The sequence below is a fragment of the Marmota monax genome, unplaced genomic scaffold, assembly GCF_021218885.2.
Source record: "Marmota monax isolate L192 unplaced genomic scaffold, Marmota_monax_Labrador192_F-V1.1 WCK01_AAM20220418_F8-fsc00198, whole genome shotgun sequence".
NCBI lineage: Eukaryota > Metazoa > Chordata > Mammalia > Rodentia > Sciuridae > Marmota > Marmota monax.
Genome location: NW_026693558.1, coordinates 3,052,896 through 3,077,270, shown reverse-complemented (window position 1 = coordinate 3,077,270; position 24,375 = coordinate 3,052,896). Strand labels below are relative to the sequence as shown.

The 24,375-nt window shown below is 35.2% G+C and overlaps 1 pseudogene; it reads left to right on the top strand.

Annotated features, from left to right (window-relative positions):
* The first annotated feature begins 17,310 nt into the window (after positions 1-17,310).
* Positions 17,311-17,886, top strand: LOC124102404 (eukaryotic translation initiation factor 1-like; annotated as a pseudogene).
* Positions 17,887-24,375: the final 6,489 nt, after the last annotated feature.

The window sequence follows — 24,375 nt, the reverse complement described above, 5'->3', positions numbered from 1 at the left end:
TAGTGGTGTTAAAAATAAATAGGTTCTGGGCTGGGACTGAAGCTCAGTGGTAGATCACTTGACTTGCATGCATGGGGCACTGGGTTCAATTTTCAGCAACACATAAAAATAAATAAAACAGATATTAAAATAAATAAATAGGTTCTGACAACAAAACAGGAAATAAATAGATGGAGACAATATTTATGTACATGAAAAATAATGGGCAATTGAATTAACATTGAAATGGGGAGAGAGAAATGAAAGAAGATTCAAAAGATATGAGAAGAAAGAAGCATTTTTACTTAAGAAAGAGATAACCCAAAGAAGAAGGAGGGTGTAGAATTGAAGACACTTTAATGAGGAAAGTTTCTACACACTTACATGCTGAAAGGCAAGAAATGCTAAAAATAATATGTTGTGTAATCTGATACATCTGAGTTCAGATGATTATGCTATCATTTCCAAATTCTTTGATCAGGTTCAAGATGCTTAAATTCTACAGGTCAGTATTTCTTTATCCAGTCATTCCCCATAAGCAATCACTTCTATTCTTAAAAATAGCTTGAATATTTAACTTATTAGCTTTTCTTGTCCTTTATCTTGCATGAACCACTGCAGAATCCTCTTTTTTTTTTTAATTTTTTATTGTTGGCTGTTCAAAACATTACATAGTTCTTGATATATCAAATTTCACAATTTGATTCAAGTGGGTTATGAGCTCCCATTTTTACCCCATATACAGATTGCAGAATCACATCAGTTACACATCCATTGATTTACATATTGCCATACTAGTGTCTGTTGTATTCTGCTGCCTTTCCTATCCTCTACTATCCCCCCTCCCCTCCCCTCCCCTCCCCTCTTCTCTCTCTGCTCCCTCTACTGACATTCGTTTGTCCCCCTTATATTATTTTTCCCCTTCCCCTCACTTCCTCTTGTATGTACTTTTGTATAACTCTGAGGGTCTCCTTCCATTTCCATGCATTTTCCCTTCTCTCTCCCTTTCCCTCCCACCTCTCATCCCTGTTTAATGTTAATCTTCTTCTCCTGCTCTTAGACCCTACTCTGTTCTTAGTTACTCTCCTTATATCAAAGAAGACATTTGGCATTTGTTTTTTAGGGATTGGCTAGCTTCACTTAGCATAATCTGCTCTAATGCCATCCATTTCCCTGTAAATTCTATGATTTTGTCATTTTTTAATGCAGAGTAATACTCCATTGTGTATAAATGCCACATTTTTTTTATCCATTCATCCATTGAAGGGCATCTAGGTTGGTTCCACAGTCTAGCTATTGTGAATTGTGCTGCTATGAACATAGATGTAGCAGTGTCCCTGTAGCATGCTCTTTTTAGGTCTTTAGGGAATAGACCGAGAAGGGGAATAGCTGGGTCAAATGGTGGCTCCATTCCCAGCTTTCCAAGAAATCTCCATACTGCTTTCCAAATTGGCTGCACCAATTTGCAGTCCCACCAGCAATGTACAAGTGTACCCTTTTCCCCACATCCTCGCCAGCACTTGTTGTTGTTTGACTTCATAATGGCTGCCAATCTAACTGGAGTGAGATGGTATCTTAGGGTGGTTTTGATTTGCATTTCTCTGACTGCTAGAGATGGTGAGCATTTTTTCATGTACTTGTTGATTGACTGTATGTCCTCCTCTGAGAAGTGTCTGTTCAGGTCCTTGGCCCATTTGTTGATTGGGTTATTTGTTCTCTTATTGTCTAATTTTTTGAGTTCTTTGTATACTCTGGATATTAGGGCTCTATCTGAAGTGTGAGGAGTAAAGATTTGTTCCCAGGATGTAGGCTCTCTATTTACCTCTCTTATTGTTTCTTTTGCTGAGAAAAAACTTTTTAGTTTGAGTAAGTCCCATTTGTTGATTCTAGTTATTAACTTTTGTGCTATGGGTGTCCTATTGAGGAATTTGGAGCCCGACCCCACAGTATGTAGATCGTAGCCAACTTTTTCTTCTATCAGACGGCGTGTCTCTGATTTGATATCAAGCTCCTTGATCCATTTTGAATTAACTTTTGTGCATGGCGAGAGAAAGGGATTCAGTTTCATTTTGTTGCATATGGATTTCCAGTTTTCCCAGCACCATTTGTTGAAGATGCTATCCTTCCTCCATTGCATGCTTTTAGCCCCTTTATCAAATATAAGGTAGTTGTAGTTTTGTGGATTGGTTTCTGTGTCCTCTATTCTGTACCATTGGTCCACCCGCCTGTTTTGGTACCAGTACCATGCTGTTTTTGTTACTATTGCTCTGTAGTATAGTTTGAAGTCTGGTATCGCTATACCTAGCAGACCCAAAAGGGTCTACAAAGAAACTATTAGAGCTAATAAATGAATTCAGCAAAGTGGCAGGATATAAAATCAACACGCATAAATCAAAGGCATTCCTGTATATCAGCGACAAATCCTCTGAAATGGAAATGAGGACAACCACTCCATTCACAATATCTTCAAAAAAAATAAAATACTTGGGAATCAACCTAACAAAAGAGGTGAAAGACTTATACAATGAAAACTACAGAACCCTAAAGAGAGAAATAGAAGAAGATCTTAGAAGATGGAAAAATATACCCTGTTCATGGATAGGCAGAACTAACATCATCAAAATGGCGATATTACCAAAAGTTCTCTACAGGTTTAATGCAATGCCAATCAAAATCCCAACGGCATTTCTTGTAGAAATAGAGAAAGCAATCATGAAATTCATATGGAAAAACAAAAGACCCAGAATAGCAAAAACAATGCTAAGCAGGAAGGGTGAAGCAGAATCCTCTTAACTGATCTTCTTGCCTTCAATACAGTCTCCTTCAAGTTCATCTTCCAAGTGTCACCCAGAATAGCCTTTCAAAACAGATAAAGACTATATATATATATATTTATTTAAGAATGGCAGCTTCAGTGTGGATGATGAACAAAGAAGGACAAGAGTGAGACCAGTGGCATTATTGCAATAGTGAAGAAATGACTCAATAATTCATAAGTGGTTATATTATAGAGGCAGCAGTAGAGGTACACAAATGTAGATGGATTTGGAAGAGACAATTCTGGGTGACGTAGCAAGAGATGTGTGAAAAATGATACCTTGGTGTCTAACTTGATTTTATTGAATAGAAAGGATCAAAGATAGGGGAGAAGGTTGAGTTCTGTCTTATATAATTGAGAGTAAAATGATTTTGAGAGATGCACGTGAATTACAGGGAAGAAAATGTGTCTGAGTCTGGGAGCTCTGCATATGAGGAGATTTTTTGAGTACACAGGTGACAGTGAATTCACAGATGTAGATAAGATTGTCAAATAGTGAATATAGAATAAAAATGTCAGCAGACATATGACATCAGAAATGCCAGTATTTGATGATAAGTAGAAGAGGAAGAACCTGTACTGGACACAAAGACTTAGCCAGAAACATAGAAGGAAAACAAAGAGCATATAACATCATGGTAGCTAACCTAAGGATTGTTTCTGGAATGACAAAGTGGTCCACAGCAAAATGAAGTATTAAGGTGCCCATTTGATTTAAAATATAAATCATACTAAGGGCATTAGCAAGTAGTTTTCCCATAGAGTAACAGGAATGAAAGTGAAGAATGAGACAAGGAATAAGTGTGGAATAAGCTTGAGGTGAGGAAAAGCAAAGATACAGTAAAGCATTTTAGAATAAGTTAGGCTGAAAAGAGGAGAGAGGAGGGAGACAGATTAAATTTGCTTTCAAGAGACATAGGCGATAAGATTGCATTTAGTTATGATATCTATTGGTGCCCCAAAGAGCCATATTGCACCGAGGTAAGAGCAAAAAATGTGCACCCCCTAATGCATTTATTAAAATATCCTCCCAGGCCTGGGGCTGTAGCTGAGTGGCAGAGCGCTTGTCTAGCATGTGTGAGGCAGTGGATTTGATCCTCAGCACCATATAAAAATTTAAAAAAGAATAAAACAAAGGCAAACTGTCCATCTACAACTACAAAATTTTAAAAATATACTCCCATATTTTGAACCGAGTATTAAAGGTTAAAAGGGATTTTGCTACAAAAATAATAACTACATGTAAGGCTCTGTGTTGCCTTATAAATCCATCTCACAGGGGCACCTGAGAAACACTAATTGGTTAGAAGAATATAGATTTTGTTATAAAATAATGTAAGGAGATAAAAACAAATGATGGTCTTTTTTAAAAAAAATTACATTTTGTTCATCATGCATTTTTGTCATTTTTTAGAAAAATTTTACTAAAATGGTATTTACATAAATTGCCTAGTTTATTAGCAATTCCTTAAATTTTACCCCTGAATTAAGCACCCTACTCACCCCACTTCAATGCTGTTCCTAACGGAAAACCAAAGACAGCAAGTTGATTGTTGTGATTAATAGTGGATATAACGGTATTAGAACTATTCATAATAATTCAGGAAGTGTGTTAAGTACTGAATCCTTAGGAAAGAGCTTTTAATACTGATGATGTAGGTGAGAAGAAAGCATGTAATAAAGGAACATTCACTTACTCATTCAAGCTGAGACCACCTTAAATATTCAAAACACTAACTTGAATGTGAACATCTCCATATTTACGTATATGACACAACTTCTTTTCTAAAGGGTCCTATAGTCTAATTGAATATATTTTGTTTCCACACTTTTTAGGTAAGAAATAATAGTTAGACGAGCTGAGAAACTTCAAGTTATAACACAATCTTATGTGAAAAATAGGGCTGACTTTTCATATAAATTAATTAGCACTTAGACTAAATTTGAAAGGGAGGCTATATTTCAAAGTCAGTTTATTATTAATTTTGAGTCATGTCAACAAAATTGCATCTTATGGCAGAATTAAATTCTTTGTGTTTTCATCAGAGCACAAAAACACAGTAATTGTACTGATACTTTTTTTTTTTTCTGAACACTTTATTTTTCATACCATGAAGGCTCAGAATACCAAACATTTTTGCTGGAGTCCTTTCAACAGTACCTTCAGCGGATTATTTTCATTTTGCTTCTCTATAGTAAGTAATGCTTTGTGTTTAGCAAGTATATTGCAAATCAAAGATGAATCAATGAACATGATCCTTTGTGGTTTCCATTATGAGCTCTTCCTCTACCTGGGTGCATGACCAGTATAGAAAAAGCTTTGTTCCTAGAGAACAGGTGTTCCTTTTAGTAATTATTCTATTAGCTTATAAATCCAAACCATCAAACTAGTTACCTTGGACATATGCCATCTTTCCAGTTTAATTTTTATTTAGCTATATTCTAGATAACTGATAAATGTAATTATACATATTATTTAAAATTAAAATGTTACTTAACATCTACATCTTCAATTTTATTCACTTGTCAGATCTGTTAGTATATTTTCAAAGCAATATGGCTTTGGATGGCCCAACATATGGCCTTCCATTTGCTGGCATTTAAGGAGGTCAATAAATAACACTCGTGTCTTCTCTCATGTTCAAAGTCAGTTGCGAGATAGGCACAGAAGTTGGGCAGATGAAGATAAATATTTTAACATTTTTTTTCCTTCTGATAAATTCTCATCAGAAAAAAAAAAAGTATCTTCAGCTCTATTGCTAAGTGCACTGAGTTTCAACAGAATTAGGCAAGCAAATCCATCCAGTCAGAAGCTGTATTGTACAATCACTAACTACCCATGGGGGGTTTATGCTATATAAAATTTATGTCATAGAGAACAGCCATTTGTTTCTCCAAGTCATCTGTTAGGAAATCCATGACTCTTCCATTAAAAGAAATGAATGGGGACACAGAGAATAGTGGGGTAAGTTTAAAGGAGTTTTTCTGCAAGTATGGACAGAGGATCCCTAGGGCCTCTCCCAGAACATTTTAGGAGTCTGCAATGTTCTGCATGTTCAATAATATGTCTTTATGAGGCTAGACACTTTTTGTGTACTTTAACCAAAATAATGCACTACATCTATGTATGGGAACCAGATTTAGCATACAGTTGTCTTTTCTTAGGTTAGACATAAGAGATTTTTTTAAATGTATGATGATGCTTCTCATCTTATTAATATTTTTTACTTGAAAAATGTAATTATTTTTCATAAAGCAATGTTACTTATGTTAACATGTCTTTTTTTTTTTGGTACTAGGGTTTGAATTCAGGAGCACTCAAGCACTTAGCCACATACCCAGTCCTATTTTGTATTTTATTTAGTGACAGGGTCTTGCTGAGTTGCTTAGTGTCTCGCTTTTGCTGAGGCTGGCTTTGAACTCATGATCCTCCTGTCACAGCCACCAGAGCCGCTGGGATTATAGGTGTGTGCCATCATGCCTGGCCAACAATAGCATAATTATTTCATTATGTTTTACTTTAAGTTAATTAATAGATAAATGTAATTTATATCTCTTGATTTATTATTATAGTAGACATAACTTATATAAAGAAAAGGTCTTTGTTGTCCTCATTAATATTTAAAAATAGAAAGATGTTGAGTTAAAACTTTGGAGGCTCATTGCATTAAAGAAAGCTTGTTGGTATAGAAACGTTATTTCTCACATTGTTCCCCTATTCTCAAATTAAGGTATTAAGATATTTGTTTTATCACACGGTATTTTTGTAGCACAGTACCTGCCCACCCATGTAGCTGCAGTTCCGACAGATCCACTGAGTCCTAGAAATGGCCAGTTCTTCCCAAACTGACAGGAAGGGTTTTGAGTGGGTTGCACAGAGTTACAAGGATGAGCTTATTTGGAAAAATAAAATAAGAGAGATACATGTATAGTATGGCCTGGAGTGTCTCTGTATAGGACAATGTATTTTTCACAAAATCAGGGATTTTGACAGGGATTGAAAGTAGCTGAATTTGGAAAAACTTTCCCTCTTTAAATCAGGATGTTTAGATGTTGGCCCCAGGAAGTCTTGTTCCCTTTTGATATGATAAGGAAGTCTTCAGAAGTTAGAAAGAAACTCAAACCTACCCAAGAAATCCTATCTTTTTGAGTTCTGGAATCTTTGGTCTTATAAAGTTCATAAAAGTCTCCGCTTCACGGTAACTTGTTTTCATTTTATTGGTGTCACAGGAGAGTGGCTAGCTGAAACTTCAAACCTCGGTTCTTGTGTCCTGACAAAAGAAATTTTATTCAGACATAAAAAGTCAAGCAAGAGAACTTTAATTTATGTGAAAGTAAAGTAAGGCTCAAGCAAAGAACACTATGGAGAGAGAATGGGTCTTCTCAGAATAGAGAAGAACAAAGGAAACATAAAATTATTGCCAAATTTATTACTGTTGATGTTTACCAGGAGAATTGGGTTCTCCCTTCTTCAGTCTTCTCCCATCAGATGTTCAATTCCTCCTTCATGACCAACAGGGGAGTTTTTTAACCCAGTTGGTTCTCTCCACAACTGTCATGGCAACCATCCTATTCAGGAAGCTTCATCTATAGCTCAATTCCATGTTAATGACTGGGCAAACTTCATCTTACTGGAACTGCTCTAGTAGTGAAATGTCCCTTGTGAAATACATTGAGAAACCTGTGGTGGTAAATCCTAACTTGACAGTGACCTCAATGGACACTGTTAGGAGTTAGCACCATTGTGTTTATTGTCAGGGTTAGTACACCTGTTCTACAACAATCTATATGATTGTTCATTAAAGGCAATTCAAAGAAACAGCATGGACCTCTTATAGTTTACATTCCACTGTTCATTACTAACTACCCAATCTTGGCAGGAAGATATCTTTGAGCCCGCATTTCTCCTCCAGATAACAGCCTGTTTGCTGAGAAATTAGCATCTCTTATTGACTTAAGCCAGGGCAGGGCCTGAGGTAAACAGTTTTTTAAAAGAAAGCATGTGGAATTAACACAGTAAGCCCAGTCTACAGAAATATCCCTCAACCTCATGATCCTACCTCTAATGTTTATCTACCACCTATCAGTATTAAGTTAGATGAAGCTCTACAAACCTTGACGGTAAATATTCAACACTCTTTTTGAATAGAAGTTGATAGTCTTCAAAGTCCGCATATTGTATACAGTATATCTTGGATAAATTTTATTTAAGTTTCTTTGGCCAACTTATTTTGCAGCATTATATCACTGGCTTAAATTCAATGATTTTATGGAAATAACTTTGGAAAACTGTGCTTCTTCAAAAATTTTTATAAAAAATGTAATTGAAGATTTTTTTAAGCAATATAATAAACTCGGGAGAAGTTAGGAGAAACATTCCTCAGATTTCAGCCACAAGAATTATATTTATTTTAATTTACTGGGTTCTTTCTATATGTAGAGATTATTGATCAAATCCCTATCATCATTCATTGGTTTTGTTGGCTGCTAGAAAGTTCAGAACATATTTGTAGTCCTCTGTTAAACGTACTGCTCAATATTAGTATTTTGTTGAGTGCTGATCTAATAACTGAGATTAGCTTGAGTCCTCCATAATATCTCTGTCTTTTAAGATTTACTAACTCTTGCCTACTCTTATTTTTCTTTGTTTATGATTTTAAACCATCTTAAATCTTTTCTAGAAACTAGGAGGTATTCAAGAAATGTTTTAAAAATAGCAAATTGACTGAACCATGTAGGCTAAAAACACAGTGGGTTTAAACCCATCCCACATCTATATTTTGTGCTAATTACTATTTTACCCTATCTCTGGATCCAAAGAAATAAGGAAAGAAAAGGAAGAAGACAATGACAAAGAAGAAGAAGTGGAACTGTGTAAATTTGCAAGGCTAATGCTTTTATACTAATTAAACATGAGGACCTCAGGGTTTTGGGATTCTTTTCCCCCATAATTACTCTAGTATGCCTCTGTCACAGAGTGCTGCCACTTTTTCATTTGGAAATTTCACGGATCAGTGATATAAATGCAAATATAAACAAAAAGACTTAAAACAACCAAATCCCTATCTTGATTCATTTACTAAAATATTCTCCCATATTGGCCTTTTTTTCTCCCTCTACACAAAAGGTATTTATTTCTTTATTGGAAAACTCATTACATATGCTTGTGCAGTGTCAATTAGCAATGGTGTAACAAGGATTTTATGTTTGAGCTACAATGAATTTCTGAGGAAATCTGTTGTTTTTCAAGGCTGAGGCTGCAATTGGAGAAGATCCAAATCATTACCTAAATTTACATTCTGTTGTTATTCATGAATCTTTTTACAACTTCCTATAGGGTATTTAGAAATAAACAAAAGTTTATTTTGTTTTGTTTTGTTTTTTTCTTCTTGCTGCTATTGTCTTAATACCTTTTTATATAGCTAGTATTTGGGGAAAAGATCTAACTTGGAAAAAAGAAGATGAAAAAGAACTAAGTCTTGTGAATAAAGGAGACTGGCTGGTGGGAATCAGAGCTTCCTTGTGGCATTGGTTGCAGAATAGAAACAAAACCAAAAGTAATAAATGCAGTAAAATCTGTTTTGTCTGATTTAATCCCTTTGGGAATTAATTTAGTCAGTTAGACCACCAACACTTGTGTCTGAAATCCACTCCTTTGAAAATACCATTCACTTATTTTACATTGCAAAGTCAAACAATTGTGAGACTACTGTTTCAAGGTGTGTGCCCTAAGATTCTGAGAGTTAGACTATTGTACAGGGGTTTATCATGGAGGGTACATCATAAAAACATCTATAAAGAAGGATTGAGCAGATGGAGAATTTGACTAAGGATATAACCAGAGGTCTTCCTCAATTGCAGAGGGAGTCCTAGATCTAGAATATTCCTCTAGAGTTGTCCCAAATCATCTTAAACTGAAGCAAGATCTGTGTATTATCTCCTCCCAAATTATCCAGTCATTATATGAGAAGTAAATTGTGAAGGGGGACATAAACTTGGCTAAGGCAGCTCCTTTCAAAGGCTTAATTTGAAGGGAGGAGCTCAGTTGTGAATTGTGCTGTGCCTGTCAGCAGGCAACAGTCCTAGTAGTTTGTGCCATCTTGGTCCTGAAGGGGGATCTGACTGGCACACTGTAGGCATCCTTGAACTGGTGGATCTACTTGGTTACTTTGTATAAATTTACCCAATGTAGGTAGAGTTCTTTCAGGTTTTTGGTTTTTCTCTTTTTCTGGAGAATTTGCAAAAGGAAGATAAAAAGTGTCAATTAGAACACTTAATGCTACAGCCGGTCTTAACACAACTGTCTTTATTCTACATTTCCTCCACTTAGTATCTCTGCTGGTTTATGTGACTTCCTAGTAGGGCAACCCAGAAGTTCCTGAGGCATTTTACCTCCTCATAACCATTCCCTTAGCAGGCTGCCACTGTTCCTTTTCTATGACAATTGGACTAGAAAGGTTCAAGAGACAAGTCAGTGGGTCACCTGGTGCTAAATGTTTCCTTCTCTACCTCTAATACATAACAGGGTCCCATCCCTGCCTGAGTGGCATTTTAAGTACACCTGTGAAAATGGTAACTCGATCCCTTGTTTCCTAATAATCTGCCCAGGGGCCCAAAGTGACCAAGTTGTAGCCACAGCTGACAGTGTAATGGGACATATGCTGTCTTCGCTGATGGAACCAGAGCCTAGAGTTGCAGCTGAGAGAAGCGGACATTCAAGAAGCCTCACTGGGAGTGACTGTAAGTAGAACCATCCTACTTTAACTCCTGGGTTCCCAGCCCTGGACTCTGATATTCAGTCTAGTAAGGACACCTAGCGGTGTTTGCTCAGAGTGTATACTACATATAATGGTTGTTTTAGGGTGTACACTGCACCTTGGAGGATGATACCCCATTCTGTGGGGAATAATCTTCAAATTGGTATTTCAGATACTTTTAGAGGCCTTTGCATCACTCTGTCAAGCTGATAATTCACATGAGGCACAGTATGTGGTAGGGTCAGCCAGGCCCATGATCATATGGCCACAACTTCATCTCTTCCACACTAAAGTGTGTTCTTTAGTATGATATGCTGGTATCTGGTATACAAAATTGGATTTAACAAGACCAAATACTCTTTAAACCAAATTGTGCTGGCTGAGGTTCTACATTCCTTAAAACAGCACAAAGTAATCAACTAGACCCTAAGTCTCTAGTTTGTTGATTTCCTAATAGGATGATGCCATATTGAAGACTGAGCACTGGTTTCTGTTCCTGACAAATCATTGTTAGTGAGAGGAAGCCAGGCTGCCAGGGCCATTGGTAGCTTAGGTTCCAGCCACTGCGGTTACATGTTTCATTGGACCATTGTGCCTGTTCTAGGATGGTTAATGCCAGAGGCTATTGTCAATTAGCTGAATTATTATGTCACATTGGTTACTTAATGCGTATCCTAGTGTTGGTGTTCTCTGGAGGGTTTTGATAAGTGATGCAAAATACTTCAGAGGCCCATTCACATGTCTCTATTCTAGAATTCTTTGTGCCTGATCTCCAAATATTTCTCATTTCAAATAAGCTATCCTCAAACAGCCATTCACCCATAAATTCTAAACTCAGCAAGCTCTTTTTCTTGCAAAGGTAATGACTAAGCATACCATATTTGAGAAGACTTTCTTTCATTGCTGCCTTTCCGGCCCTCCCCTGAGGAGAGCTATACCGTAGCTACTGTTCATTTTTAGCTTGTAGGCACATACTACATGAAGCTATGCTTTAAAAATTCCAGGCATTTTCTTCCTAGATTTGATTTTGAGAGAACACTCATGTGTGCATAGATGTTAGCCAAGGGAGAGGTGTCAGTGTGACAATAGTGTATGACATGTGCCACCTGCTTGTGCAACTCACTTGCACCTGCTCATGCCTAATCCTTTTCTGTTTTTTACAGTGGATTGCTGCTGGCTTTGCCTAAACTTATGAGTTGATGGACCCGACAAAATCTAGCTTATGATGGGTAGTTCTGGCAGCCTGGAAATTTGATGGTGCATGCTCAAGTGTAATTATTTTATGTAGATAGCATGGCCTTCCTTCAGAAAGGATGTTTTCTGAAACCATGCCAGGTGATTCTTTTACTGAGACTTTCTATTACCTCTATATGGTTACTTTCCAATCACAGACACCTCTAAAATCACAAATGCCACTGTGTCATGTGGCCCAAAAGGTAGGAACACTCTAGCCTGAATCTCCTACAGAGAATTTTCCTGTCTGGGCCCCACTCCAAGCTGCAGCCTTTCATGTTACTTGGTAATAGAGCTAGGCAAGAACTACCGAATGAGGAAAATGCTGACTTAGGACCCACAGAGGCCTATTAGGCTTTGTGTTTCTTTTATATGAGTGGGAATTACAATATGCCTTAGTTTTTTGCTTTCTTTTGAAAGTGGTATCTCAGAATCTCCTAGACGACTTGGTTGTCCAAACCTTCTCTGATATGCTACTCCCCTGATCCCTCATAAATTTTTGTCTCCTGATTCCATGTCCTTTCTATGTTTTCCTTACCAATTGTCTCGACTTTTTGTCCTTTTGTAATCACCTAGAAACCAGGGTACTCTACATTGGTCAGTCCCACCTATCAGCATCCTCTAACATACTTAATCATACAGTACCTGGCACATAGCAGATTCTTAATATGTATTTGTTGACTGAATAAATGGAAATTAGTTTACAATTCTTGATAGAGTGAACTAAATATAAACTTCCTCTCAGGCATGAATATGAAATGTGCAGAACTTATGTAGGTATATTGGTATTGTGCAATGATGTGTATTTTTGTTTCAAGGTATTTCATATATTGTAATTTTATTGTTTCTATTTGCAAGCATCAAGATAAATGAAGGCACTAAGTATGATGTTCTAGAGGTAGAGTTTTGTTGGTTTGTTTTTGCTTTTTTGCTATAGAATCCTAGATACATATAGTAAATGAGATTATCAATTTTATATCTAATTATCTTAAGAAGCCTTTCTGGATAATTAAGACTTTGGACTAAGGAATCCTGTGGTTGCTGATATGTTCAGAACACTAACTTCTCAAGGAACGAGTAGGTAAGCACAACATATTAGCAAGAATTATGTATGATACTTAATTGGTAATTCCTTGGATTAGGAAGAAGATAAAGGAGAAAAGTGTGAAAATTGATTCAAATTAAAAACTGGAAGAAAAGAAGGAGAAAAATAACCGTACACTATGTTCCAGGAATATCAAGTTCTTTTTCTTTTAATACTATGTCCTAATTCACAGAAATAAAGACTTGAAATAAAATTAATGAAAACACATAGTTTTCCCATATTTTTATTGGTGCATTATAACTGTACATAACAGTGAAATTTGTTGTTAAATGTGTGTACTTGCACAAAATACAATAATATAATTTGACCAATATTATTCTCCAGTATTTTACCTTTTCTTCCCCTCTTCCTTCCTCCTCATCCCTTTCTTCTACTGTACTGATCTCCCTTTTATTTTCATGAGAACTTTCTTTTCCTTTTTCTTCTCTAGCTTCCACATATGAAAGAAAATATATGACCCATGACCTTCTGAGTTTGGTTTATTTTACTTAATATAATGGCTTCAAGTTTCATTGTTTGTATTCTTGACTGATGCCATCCTGACCGGCTTGAAATAAAGTCTCAGGAAAGTTTTCCTTTGCATTTCCCTAATTTCTAAAAACAGTGAACATTTTCTTTTTCATATTTTTTTTGGTCATTTATATTTCTTCTTTTGAGAAGTGTTTGTTTTGTTCATTGCCCATTTCATTGGGTTATTTGTGGTTTGGGTGTTAAGTTTTTTGTGTTGTTTATATTAGTCCTCTGTCAGAGAGTGGCAAGTAAAGTTTTTCTCCCATTCTGTAGGCTCTCTCTTCACGTTCTTAATCATTTCCTTTGCTGTGCAGAAGCTTTTTAATTTGATATCATCTCATTTATTAATTCTTGGTAATATTTTATGAGTTTTAGGGGTTCTATTGAAATAGTTCCTGCCGGTGCCAATATGTTGGAGTGTTGACTCTATGTTTTCTTCTAGAGGTTGCGTAGTTTCTGGTCTAATGATTAGGTCTTTGGTTCATTTTGAGTTGATTTTTATGCATGGTGAGGGATTACCATCTAGTATTATTCTTCCACATATTGATAAGCAGTTTTCCCAGCACCATTTGTTAAATATAGGTTTTCTCCAATATAGGTTTTTGGCACATTTGTCAAGGATCAGATAACTGTATCTGTGTAGGGTTGTTTCTGTGTCTTCTATTCAGTTCCATTATCTATATAGCTGTTTTTATGCCAGTATCACACTGTTTTTATTACTATAACTCTGTAGTATAATATGAAGTCAGATATTGCGATACCTCCAGCATTGCTTTTTTGGCTTTGGCTATTCCGTGTCTTTTTATTCTTCTAAATTATTTTTAGGATTGTTTTTCCCTAGTTCCAAAAACACAAAAATTTAACTCAAATTCAAAGCTTAAAATATTAAGCACTTACTATGTGCCATAATCCTATGAAATGGTGTACATATGTTTTCTAACTTAATCCTCATGATTGCTCTATGAGGCAGATTCTGTTATCCTTGTACATTTCAAAGATGAACACTCTAAGTTTGAGAGAAGATAGTGACTAGACCAATGCCCAAAAGATGATGAAGTCACTTTACTAGCCACATTTTCTGATCCAGTATCATGTGCTTTAATACTGTTTTGGGAGATTAGGGCATAACTCTGAGCAGTGTTGAAAGCAACAGTATGTCACCTACTGAATATAATGTTACTAAAGAAATGTAAAGTAATATATTTGCTCTTAATTGAGCATTGTCTAGCTAAGATCTTAGTAGTGCAGCTAGATATGTACCTATCATCTAGCTACAACATTGCAGTGAAATCAGTGATAAAGATAATACCCTCAATTGTTAAGGAAAGAAAACTTAAAGTTGCTTTATTTTTCAAAGCAATACAATATGTTTGCAACTACTGTTATTCTAGCTAATAAAATAGTAGAATATTTTTGAACAAATGTTTGCATGAAAGCCCTGAGTATTATAACTTAGGGTGGTTAAAAGAATTCTTCAGACTGAAGATAATACAACCATTCTCACAAAGTTAGAAATATCTGGGTAATGAAACTACAATGCAATCTGTTAAAAATTTCCATTTGGACAATTATTTTTAATATTGGTATACCCAGCATAATCAAGATGAAATGAATTTAATAAGTGTTTGGGAAGTTTATTTCAATGTGCATAGAGTGGCTCTCAGTGTGTTGAGAGAACACAAAGAAGCATGGTTAGATCCCTAGCCTCAAGACACCTTATTCCAAAATATTAATCTTTGAATAACCTAACCTTATAATCGTATACAGAGTGACTCCATATGGGTACTTCAAAGAGACTGCTTTCCTTTGTGATCAGAAATCTTAGAAAAAAAATCATTTTGCAAGACATGGGCAGGTCTAATCCTTCACTATGACACAAGTCTTGATGTATAGTAGAGACTATTTTTTGTTGCTGTTATTAATCTAATAGTTTCAGGCATAAAGCATTAGCCACATGAGGTCACTGTTGTTCATACATGAATTATAACTACTATATAAATCTTGATTTTCTTGGTTGAATGATCTTAGAATCTATGACTTGAATAAATAATGTATGTGGAAGGGTGGTGACACATATTTTAGAATTCATGTAACTCAGATATACTTGTTAAAAAAAATGAGTATTTGTTTTGTGGCCAAATCCTTCATTACATTCAATAAATCCAGAATTTTAATTTTTAGTGTTAGTTGTATTAAAGAAAAATGGATTCAATAATGTCTACAAAAGCTAACTTTGTCCTTAAAGTAATTTTAAAATTATTTGCACATAAGACTTAGTCATTCAAGCTTCACTAGTGTCTTTAATGAACATGATGAGTTTACTAGTCTTTTATTTATTTATTTTTGTTACTGAGGATTGGATTCAGGGATGCCTTACCATTGCACTACATCCCAAAGTCTTTTTTAAATTTTTTTAATTTTAAGACAGTGTCTTTCTTAGGACTTCAGTTGCTGAAGCTGGCCTCATACTTACCATCCTCCTATTTGAGCCTCCCAAATTGCTAGGATTACATGCATGTGCCACTTGACCAGTTTCCTAGTCTTATAGTTAGTGGATTATTGTGAAGTATCTTAAGCAAAATAAAAAAATAACTTATTATTTACATTGCTTATTTCAAATCCAAGGAAACAAAATATTGATTGTGGAAATATAATAGTTGTTGACATAAGTCACTACTTACATTCAAAAGTCCAATTTGAATTAAGTCATTTCAGAAGTATTGGTCACAAATATATCAGGTTTTACAAACAATGGAAAAATCTGAATATACTGTACACACACCAGTGGATATTATAATTGTGTGTGTGTGTGTGTGTGTGTTTATGTGTATGGGGAAGAGCAAGCGAGAGAGAGAGAGAAGGAGAGAGGAAGAGAGAGATTGATTGTTTTTTTGTCATTGCTCCCATGAGGTCACCAAAAGTAATATTTGTCAAGGTTTCAAACTACCCCATGACACCAAATCCAATGGATACTGATCATTATTATTATTCATTACTGGATCTCTCAATAATGTTAGAGAGGCTTATTAGACTGAAGAGAAATACAGCCATTTGCCCAAAGTTAGAAATATCTAGGTAATGAAATTACTATGTAATCTGTTAAAAACTTCCATTAGGCATTTATTTTAATATTGGTATATCAGCAAGATGAGATGAATTCGATAGTGTTTGAGGAGTTTTTTTCAATGTGCATAAAGCACCTCTCAGTGTGGTGGGAATCACTAAGAAGCATGGTTTGATCTGCTAAGACTATTATCTTCATGGCCCAGGACTGCCCCACCAACCAGCAGACCCACGCCAGAACACAGACATACCCTGCCTCCATCTTGGGACACTGCAGCCATTGCCACAGTCCTCCCCATGCAGGATCCTCCACTTTGGAACAACACATAAGGCCTGGAGGCAGCTGCATCTCAGTACAGGCAGTCCACCCTTTTAACCCCATCTCTGAGAGTGGTTGCATCCATCTTGGGACACCCCCACTGCTATCTTGAGTTATTTCTGTTTTGCCACCACCACCTTTAGTTGCAGTAGCATTTATCATGGGATACCAGCCAGGGTCTAGAAGCCCATCACCAAGGTGAGGTACAGGTAATCTGCAGGAACACTATAAGATAGGGTAGAAACAGTAATATTTCAGATCTGCACTGCAATAAAGGAAGACACATAGACAACATGAAAAAAAAAAAAAAAACAAGGGAAGAAAGTGCCCCCAAACAAACCAAGATACAATAATAGAGTCCATGGACAACACAGTTGGTGAAATGTCAGAGAAGGAATTCAAAATGTACATAATTAAAATCATCTATGGGCTCCAGTCACTGAGCCACCGCGGAGGACTCAGCAGCCTCCCCCTCGAGCCCCCTCGCTTCCTGACGCTCAGTCCCCCGCTGCCCGCCTTTTCCCACAGCTGCCTTCCGCAGGCCGTTTCCACCGAGGAAAAGGAATCCTATGGTATGTCCGCTTTCCAGAACCTCCACTCTTTCCACCCCTTTGCTGATGCAAGTAAGGGTGATGACCTGCTTCCTGCTGGCACTGAGGATTATATCCATATAAGAATTCAACAGAGAAACGGCAGGAAGACCCTTACTACTGTCCAAGGGATCGCTGATGATTATGAAAAAGAAACTAGTGAAGGCGGTTAAGAAGAAATTTGCCTGCAATGGTACTGTAATTGAGCATCCAGAATATGGAGAAGTAATTCAGGTACAGGGTGACCAGGACAAGAACATATGCCAGTTCCTGGTAGAGATTGGACTGGCTAAGGACCATCAGCTGAAGGTTCATGGGTTTTAAGTGCTTGTGGCTCACTGAAGCTTAAGTGAGGATTTCCTTGCAATGAGTAGAATTCCCCTTCTGTCCCTTGTCACAAGTTTAAAAACCTCACAGCTTGTATAATGTAACCATTTGGGGTCCGCTTTTAACTTGGACTAGTGTAACTCCTTCATGCAATAAACTGAAAAGAGCCAAAAAAAAAATAAATAATAAAATACAATTATCTATGAGTTAAATAATGAACTAAGTGAGCAAATACAGGCAAAAATTGATCACTCCAACAAAGAGATAAGAGAGCAAATACAGGTAGCAAAACACTACTTCAAGAAAGAGAGTTTCTGAAAAAAAAAAAAAAAAGAAATTGTTGAGATGACTGAAACAATAAACAAAATAAAAAACTCAATAGAAAACATCACCAGAAGACTAGATCAATTGGAAGACAGAATGTCAGACAATGAAAACTAAATATACAATCTGGAAAATAAAGATAACCACACAGTGAAGATGGTAAGAAACCATGAGCAGAACATCCAAGAATTATTGGATAGCATCAAAAGACCAAATCTAAGAGTTATTGGGATAGAGGAAGGGACAGAGATTCATATCAAAGGACTGCATAAACTCTTTAATGAAATAATATCAAAAAAATCCCAAACATGAAGAATGAATTGGAAAATAAAATACAAGAGACTTAGAGTATGCCAAATGTACAAAATTACAACAGATCTACACCAAGACACATTATAATGAAAATGCATAGAACACAGAATAAGGATAGAATTTTAAAAACCAGAAGAGAAAGGAATCAGATTACATATGAGGAAAACAATAAGGATGTCTGCAGGTTTTTCAAACTAGACCCTGAAAGCAGAAGATCCTGGAACAACATATAATAAGCTCTGAGAGAAAATGGATGCCAACCAAGAATATTATATCCAGCAAAATTAAGCTTTGATGATGAAATAAAAAATTCCATAATTAACAAAAGTTAAAAGAACTTACAATGAGAATGCCTGTACTAGAGAACATCCTTGGAAAAATTTTCCATGAGGAGAAAATGAAAAAAAAAATCAGCAAAGGGAGATCTTACACTGAAGGAGAAAACAATCAAAAAAGAAACCAAGTCAAGTGAAATAACAAAAATAAACAAAAATGACCGGGAATATAAATCATGTCTCAATAATAACCCTGAATGTTAATGGCCTAAACTTACCAATCAAAAGACATAGACTGGCAGATTGGAGTTTTAAATAAAAGACCCAACAATATGCTGCCTTCAAGAGACTCATCTCATAGGAAAAGTCATCCAAAGACTGAAGGTGAAAGATTAGGAAAAAAAATACCAATGACATGGACTGCGGAAAGAAGTAGGGGTTTCCATCTATCAAATAAAGTAGACTTCAAGTCAAAGTTAATCAGAAGGGATAAAGAAGGACATTTTATACTGCCTAAGGGAAGCATACATCAACAAGACATAACAATTATAAATATATCTGCCCCCCAAAAATGGAGCATCTACATTCATCAAACAAACTCTTCTCAAGTTCAAGAGTCAAATAGACCACAATAAATAATTCTGGGTGATTTGAACACACATATTTTACCACTAGATATATCTTATAAGCAAAGCTAAACAAAGGAACTATAGAACTCAATAATAAAATCAATAAATTAGACTTAACTGATATATATAGTTCATCCATCAACAAGTGAACACACTTTCTTGTCAGCAGCACAAGGATCCTTCTCTAAAATCGACCATATGTTAAACCACAAAGCAACTCTTAGCAAATAGTAGAGATATTACCCTTCATTCTATCATATTATAATGGAATGAAATTAGAAATCAATGATAAAATAATAAATAAAAGCTACTCCAACACCTGGAGACTAAATAATATGCTGCTGAATGAATAATGGGTTGCAGAAGACATCCAGGAGGAGATTAAAAAATTCTTAGAGGTGAATGAGAACACAGATACAACTAGAAATCTCTGGGATACTATGAACACAGTACTAAGAGGAAATTACATTGCAGGGAGAACATTCCTTAAAAGAAGAGAAAGTCAACAAATAAATGACCTAACATTATATCTCAAAGCCCTAAAAGAAGAACAAATCAACACCAAAAGCAGTAGAAGACAGGAAATAATTAAAATCAGATTTGAAATCAAAGAATTTGAAACAAAAGAAAAAATTGAAAAATTGACAAAACAAAAAAGTTGGTTCTTTATAAAAGTAAATAAAATTGATAAACCCTTATACATCCTAATGAAGAGAAGGAGAGAAAAAACTCAAATTATTAACATCTGTGATGAAAAAGGAAATATCACAATAGACACTGCAGAAATACAGAAGATAAATAGAAATTATCTGGAAAATTTGCACTCCAATAAAAAAGAAAATTTTGAAGGCACTGACAAATTTCTAAAGTCATATAATCTGCACAAACAGAATCAGGATGATATACTCAAGTTAAACAGATCAATTATAAGCAATTAAACAGAAGACATCATCAGAAGCCTAAAAACCAAGAAAAGCCCAGGACCAGAGTGATATACAGTGGAGTTTTACAAGACTTCAAAGAAGAACTAGTACCAATACTCCTTAAATTATTTTATGAAACAGAAAAAGAGGGAACACTTCAAAACTCATTCTTTGAGGTCAATATCATACTGATTCCAAAACCAAAGACACATCAAAGAAAGAAAACTTCAGACAAATATCTCTAATGAATATAGATGCAAAAATTCTCAGTAAAATCCTGGTAAATTAAATACAAAAACATTAAAAAGATCATGCACCACAATCAAGTGGGGTTTATCTCAGGAATACAAGGTTGTTTCAACATACAGAAATCAATGAATGTAATTCATCACATCAATAGTCTTAAAGATAAAAATCATATGATCATCTCAACAGATGCAGAAAAAAACATTCAACAAAATACAGCACCCCTTCATGTTCAAAACACTAGAAAAACTCGGGATAACAGGAGCATATATCAACATTGTAAGAGCTACCTATGCTAAGCCCAAGGCCAACATCATTCTAAATGGAGAAAAATTAGAAGCATTCCCTCTAAAAACTGGAACACAACAAGGATGCCCATGTTCACCACTTCTATTTAACATAGTTCTTGAAACACTAGCCAGAACAATTATACAGACAAAAGAAATCAAAGGGATAAGGATAGGAAAAGAAGAACTCAAGCTATCACTATATCCTGTCAATATGATTCTATGCCTAGAGGACCCAAAAAAATTCCACCAGAAAACTTATAGAACCAATAAATGAATTCAGCAAAGTAGTAGGATATAAAAATCAATGCCCATAAATCAAAGCTATTTCTGTACATCAGTGAAAAATCCTCTGAAAGAGAAACTTGTAAAACCACCCCATTTACATAAAAGCTTTAAAAACAAAACAAAACAAATAAACAAACAAAAAAACAATTGGGAACCAACTGAAAGAAAGAAGTAAAAGACCTCTACAATGAAAACTATAGAATGCTAAAGAAATAAATTTAAAAAGGCCTTAGAAGATGGAAAGATTGCCCTTGTTCTTGGATGAGCAGAATTAATATCGTCAAAATGACCATACTATCGGAAGCACTGAACAGATTTAATGCAATCCCAATCAAAATCTCAAAGACTTTCCTCATGAAAATAGAAAAAGCATGAAATTCATCTGGAAAAATAAGAGACCCAGGATAGCCAAAGCAATCCTTAGCAAGAAGAGTGAAGCAGTTGGCATCACTATACCATACCTTAAACTATACTACTGAGCAATAGTGGAAAAAAATGGTATTGGCAACAAAATAGACTTGTAAACCAAAGATGCAGATTAGAAGACACAGTTACAAACTCACATAAATAGTTATATCAAAACATATATTGGAGAAATGCTCCAAAAGCATATATTGGAGAAAGGATAGCCTCTTCAACAAATAGTGCTGAGAAAAATGGAAATCAATATGCAGCTAAATGAAATTAAGCCCCTATCTCTCACCATGCACAAAACTCAAATCAAAGTGGTTCAAGGATCTAGGAATTAAGCCAGAGATCTTGTGCCTGATAGATGAAAAATTAAGCCCAAATCTTCATAATGTCGGATGGGGCCCCAAATTTCTTAGTAAGACTCTTACAATGGAAGTATTAAAATCAAGAATCAATAAATGGGTTGAATTCAAACTGAAAAGCTTATTCTCAGCAAGAGAAACAATCAGTGAGGTGAGCCTGCAGAATGGGAGCAAATTTTTACCACTCGCACATCAGATAGAGCACTAATCTCTAGGATATATAAAGAACTCAAAAATTCTAACACCAAAAAAAAAATAATAACCCAATCAATAAATGCGCCAAGGAACTGAAGAGACATCTTCTCACAAGATGATATGCAATCAATCAACAAATATATGAAAAAATGTTCAATATCTCTAGCAATTAGAGAAATGCAAATCAAAACCATTCTAAGATTTTATCTCACTCCAGTTAGAATGACAGCTATTAAGAATACAAACAACAATAAGTGTTCAAGAGGATATGGGAGAAAAGTTATACTCATACATTGTTGATGGGACTACAAATTGGTGCAACCAATCTGGAAATCAGTATGGATATTCCTTGGAAAACTTGGAATGGAACCACCATTTGACCTAGCTTTCACACTCCTCAGTCTATAACCAAAGGACTTAAAAACAGCATACTACAGGGACACAGCCACATCAATGTTTATAGCAGCACAATTCATAATAGCTAAATTTTGGAACCACCCTAGATGCACTTCAGTAGATGAATGGATAAAGAAACTGTGGTATATATACACAATGGTAGGTTACTCAGCATTAAAAGAGAACAAAATCACGGCATTTGCAGGTAAATGAATGGAATTAAAGAATATTATGCTAAGTGAAGTAAGCCAATCACTAAAAAAAAATTGCCAAATTTTTTCTCTGATATGTGGGAGCTGATTCATAATGGAGATGGGGAAGAGCATGGGAGGAATGCAGGAACTTTAGATAGGGGGGTAAAGGGGAGAGAGGGTAAGGGAGGGGGCATGGGGGTAAGAAAGATTTTGGAATGAGATGGACATCATTACCCTAAGTATATGTATGAAGACATGAATGGTTTGACTCTGTGAACAACCAGAGACATGACAAATTGTGCTCTATATGTGTAATATAAATTGAAATGCATTCTGCTGTCATGTATAACAAATTAGAATAAATAATTTTTAAAAGACCACTTTTTTTCTCATGTACAGCTTTCTAAAATAACAGCATTTCTTACTTTACTAGCTGCTCCTCTTTATGGAATACCTGACCACTAAATATTGATAGTCTTATCTCTCCATTGAATGCTCTTCTTATTTCTACCTCTCAAATTTATTTTATTCATCCTCATTTAAAAAATATTATCAATATGCTTACGTTGACATAATTTATGTCTTTTCAGTGTCAAACTAGCCTATCCAAACTTCCAAGTGGGTGTCATATGGACATTGAACCTCCATAAATAGTATATTCTTAGCAAATAATAGAAACATAAAAGATAGTTCTTGACTGAATTAGTGTGTGATATGCTTATGCGTCACAGGTACACCAAATCCTATACAAGTTATTCATGGTGAGTTTACATTAATTCACAGACACATTAAGACTATAAAAGGAAACTTATGAAATAAAATTCTAGTATATGTGGAAAAAATCCCTTATGCTCTTATATAATACTTGGAATATTTGTGAATTTAGAGTGAGCAATAACATAATACATCTTTTTTGATTTGAAAAACAATGTATTATTTTCCTGCTTGATAATAAATACACTTTTTCAAAAGAGTAATATTTTTACTTTTATTGTAAGTCACATAAAATGTGCTATCTTATGTCATAAAATATTAAACATTTTAGCAAATGGTTATTGACTTTCTTCTCACACTTGGTCACTATTTCACACACCTAGCCAAATTTTCCAGCATCCTTTTCCAGCTCTATTTTCTCAGGTTCTTTCTAATGTTCCACCTAGAAATAGTTTCCTTTTTTCATACACTCCCTTTCAAACATTAATGAGAACAGGATAAATATTGTGATGACATTATTAAAATGCTTACATTATTATAAAATGTTCCTATTGAATATTTGACATCTGATTATTTTTTGGACGTCATTCTTAAAGACAAATTAACCAACTTGATTGAGTAGAAATATGAAAGATGGGTCCTTCCTGAAGTCTAGATTATATATAAAAAAAGGAAATTGTTAATAAAAGTATCATTCAGTGTTTTAATATTAGTATCATGTGTGATAAAATTGATGGCCATTTTAAGTAGAATAAAATGAACTAGTGCTTCTTCAAGATATTTTCCATGTTAGAAAGTCTATCCACCTATTCATTTCTATTTTTATGATTAGGCTAATTAATTTTGAAGAACTATATTTGGTAAGCCCTTATTAAACTAGGATTATGTCTTCTTGATTATCTCTTTTATGGGACTAGAGATGACTAATGAGAAAAATATACTAACTTCAGATTTTGCTAACATTTTTAACCTAATGATTTTATTCTGGATGGTTAATTCCAAGGCTTATTTAAGTCACCATCTTTTCTACTTCATTTTGTTTTGTGTGTGTGTGTGTGTGTGTGTGTGTGAATTATGAAATGTTGAGATCCTTATCACATGCTATATTCTGTAAGTTT